Source organism: Myxocyprinus asiaticus, chromosome 7, assembly GCF_019703515.2.
Source record: "Myxocyprinus asiaticus isolate MX2 ecotype Aquarium Trade chromosome 7, UBuf_Myxa_2, whole genome shotgun sequence".
Lineage (NCBI taxonomy): Eukaryota > Metazoa > Chordata > Actinopteri > Cypriniformes > Catostomidae > Myxocyprinus > Myxocyprinus asiaticus.
In genome coordinates, this window is record NC_059350.1 from 3,546,587 (window position 1) to 3,550,980 (window position 4,394).

Sequence of the window (4,394 nt, forward strand, 5' to 3'; positions counted from 1 at the left end):
TCTTTGACTTGTCTTTTATTTTTAGTAATGCTTGTTTATTCTGATCATGTGAAATTGGCTTTGATTTGAATTTCTGCAACAATGTTTTATATCCTACCAGACAAATAAATTGTTATTATTTGATTTATTCTGAATTCCACTGAAATCATTACTGGAGCTTTAATATAGGAGGAAGCCATTTAAAGACTCTCAGTTTGAATTTAAACCACTCAGGACAACCAGGTAGGACAACCACCTAGGACAGCTGGGTAGGATTTGAATTTCATTAGACCAGGGTAGACCAAACTGGAGCTTTAATATAGGAGAAACCACTCAGGACAACCGGGTAGGAGAAAGCCATTTAAAGACTCTGTCACTGCTCACCGCCCGTCTTTGCAAGTTGTATGTACGTGACTAAGCGGCAATATCGTCTGGTTATGAGAAAAGCCAAACCAGACGATATTAGTTAACCCTACAACCGCTGACTAAGAACGGAAATGGCTATCCATTTTCGGGAGGTTTACGTAATTTAATAACGGCCGGCGTAAGTCTCCAAAGATCAAAAGGACAATGAATAGAAGAGGATTTAGAGTAATCAATAACCTAAAAATGTTACATTAAAAGAATGATCAGAAATTAATTTGAGCTTAAATATAAATTAGAGGTCAACTTAAAATTGGAGTCAGATAAAATGAATAATGGAATTATAATGTGTGAATTAACAATAATTGATTTACTTCAGCGCTCAGAAAAGACAGAACAACGCAGAGACCTTCAAGGGCAATTTATTGAAGTTCCACTCCAGAACGGATATGAAAATTATTTATATCCATATATAAAGATTCCCTTTTCCTTTTTTTACAATACGTTACACAAAAACGTTCTCCACTAATTACTAATAATTAGTAATTACTAGTAATTACTAATTACTTCTCTAAATCAGATTACTTTACTGATTACTTAATTGGAATAGTAGTCACATTACTAATGACTTAACTTTGAAGTTACTTTCTAAGACCTCGCTGACTCATTACATTACGTTTACATTCATATTGCTGACAGATCAAAACAACCTACAGGAAAACTGTGTTTGTTGAAAGTAGCTAAGGACGTTGCTCAAGCAGTTTGAATAAACTTCACGCTTTAATGAGAATGCTAACAATACATTGATGACTAACACAGCGAGTTGAGTATTGAGATAAATAAGTTGTCAGTCAGGTATTAATGCAAAACTCTAAAGTGTCTGTAAAAAGCGCACACACACACACACATACAGAGGAAGAAAAGGAAAACTATGGTTTAATCCTCTTAAAGGTTTACAGCTGCTGTGCTTTGTGAAAGCAGATGTGAGGTGAATGTGATCACTGAACAAACAAGAATCCTTCCGGATTGGTGCATCAGCGAGGAGACGCTCATATGGTGGATGTTTATGATTGATGTAGATTGCCAATCAAAGTTTAACAATATACTGTAATGAATCAGGTAAATATTTGAGGTACTCAACTCTACATCTGTATCATAAAAAAAAAAAAATAATAAAATTGTGGGCAGTTGACATGACATGTCTTAAAAAGGCCATTGATTTTTATCATTTGAGTGGAGAGAACAGAGTATGTCCATGAACATAAAATCTGTTTTTTTCTGGAAAAGTTAGACTTTTTTTGTAATTTGCTATACTCCATTTAAAACTACTGTAAGCAGCGTTTTTCAAATTGTACTATAATTATTGTGCATGTGGTTTTCTTGACCCTACACTATATTAACTGAAAGACTACATGGAGTATTTTCACTTTTAAAATTTACTTGTCACACCACAGGACCATTGAAATGAACTAGTAAAAGCAAAATGTTGATGAAAAATTATGAAAAACTCAAAAGAACTGGTACCCAGTGAAAGCATCTGAAAGAACACACTTTACCTTGGACATACATAGTAGTAGACACCAGTGTTGGGGGTAACGTGTTACAAGTAACGTGTGTTGCATAATCAGATTACTTTTTTGAGTAACGAGTAAAATAACACAATATTTTTTTATATTGGACCATAATATGCGTTGCTTTTGTACACCTCTACTGTCCCTGTATTGCGAGAAATCAGGAGTAAAAGTGTGCAAACTTCGGGGAGGAGACGTAGTGCATGATGGGCATTGTTGTTCTATAGAGAGTGAGGCCAGAGTCACTTCTATTTAAATGAATGGGAGAAACTGGAACACCCAACCAAGAAGCTCTGACACCCAACAGTCAATGGATACAGAAAGGCTCCGAACAATCTGAAGAAAATTTCTTAGTTTCTAAAAATATTCTACATTTTTGTTTTATAATAAACCTGTAGTTTGATTCATGAAACAAACTGTTTTTAATGACATTTTGGTAGCATTAAAAATAATTCCATTCAAGTTGAATCAAAATGCGCCTTTTGAAGTTGTATGCGATCAACCAGTGACGTCTGTACGCACCGCGGATCAACTCAAAACAAGCGTGCACTGAGATGACTTCAGTAAAAAATATTCATTTATTCATCAGACTTATTCCTTGAACGTTTTAGGCTGGCATTCCCCACTGAATTTTATCCTGACTTTTGAAAACATCTCAAGTTGACTGACATTGTCGATGGGCACCGCACATGATGACATATATGATGCAGGTTCAAGTGTTGGACTTTGCTGCTTTAGGTAAGACTTGGTTATTCTTCATTATTCATATATAGGCTGCCATGTTGATGGAAAAACAAATAATGCACATTCATATTATTGATTCTTTATTATAAATATGATGTTAAGACCTACTTTCTAAATATCTGTTTGTTTACTATGTTGTTCTGATGTGAGTGTTGTACAGTAGCTAGCATGACCTGTAATGTATCTTGTATGCAATGTATGGCTTATTTGTATGGAATGCATAGCAAAGCAGAAGAGAAAGTGGCTGTGAGAAAAAGTAACGCAACAATAACACAAAAGTAACATAACGCTTTACTTTCCAAAATAATAACTTTTTAATTAAGTTACTTTTTTAAGGAGTAATGCAATATTCGAACATGTTACTTTTAAAAGTAACGTTACCCAACTTTGGTAGACACACACAAACACAAACACTCCACCCCATTTTGTTTTATAATAACGCTGCACACAGAAAAGCAGCTGCAGGTCAATCTTCAAATAGCAGCAATATGCTGAGAGCTCAGCGGTTGGTATACCTCCAGCATGAAAACAGGTCAAGGGCACACATGCAGATGCTAAATAATCAAATCCCTGGCAAATGTTACCACCTCCGTTAAAGCCATTTATACAGCATAAGCATCAGATATACCGTATTCAGATGGTATAGGAGATAAACACAGCTCTGTTGGTGGATCATTGATATAAAGTCACAAATTCTGAATTAATTTTCCTGATCTCTGCAGCCTGTTTATTAAAATATTGTAAATTAAGTACTTTATTTAAAATGAATACCTGTCTAATGTCCTGTAATTTAGTGCAATATACACTGATGAGCCAAAACATTATGACCACCTGCCTAATATGCTGTAGGTCCTCCGAGTGCCACCAAAACAGTGCCAACCCCCTGTGGCATGGACTCTACAAGACCCCTGAAGGTGTCCTGTGGTATCTGGCACCAAGACATTAGCAGCAGATCCTTCAAGTCCTGTAAGTTGCGAGGTGGAGCAGCCGTGGATCAGACTTGTTGGTCGAGCACATCCCACAGATGCTCAATCAGATTGAGATCTGGGGAATTTGGAGGCCAGGGCAACACCTTGAATTGTTCATCATGTTCCTCAAACCATTCCCGAACAATGTGTGCAGTGTGGCAGGGCACATTATCCTGCTGAAAGAGGCCACTGCCATCAGGGAGTACCATTACCATGAAGGGGTGTACCTGGTCTGCAACAATGTTTAGGTTGGTGGCACGTGTCAGATTGACATCCACATGAATGGCCGGACCCAGTGTTTCCCAGCAGAACATTTCCCAGAGCATCACACATCACTTCTTCAGGTAAATGCCGCACACGTACACGACCGTCCACGGGATATAAAAGAAAACAGGACTCATTGGACCAGGCGACCCACTTTCACTACTCAAAGGTCCAGTTCCGACACTTGCATGCCCATTGTAGGTGCTTACGAAGGAGGACAGGGGTCATCATGGGCACTCTGACCGGTCTGCGGCTACGCAGCCCCATATGCAGCAGGGTGTGATGCACTGTGTGTTGTGACACATTCCTCCCGTAACCATCATTAAAATGTTCTGTGACTTGTGCCACAGTAGACCTGCTGTCGGTTCGGACCAGATGGGATATCCTTTGTTGCCCTCGCTCATCAATGAGCCTTTATTTATTTATCCCTTATTTATAGTCTACTTACATGCATACAAATAGTGCGGGAGAAGATTCATGCAAAAGCTTATGCTTATTTTTAGGG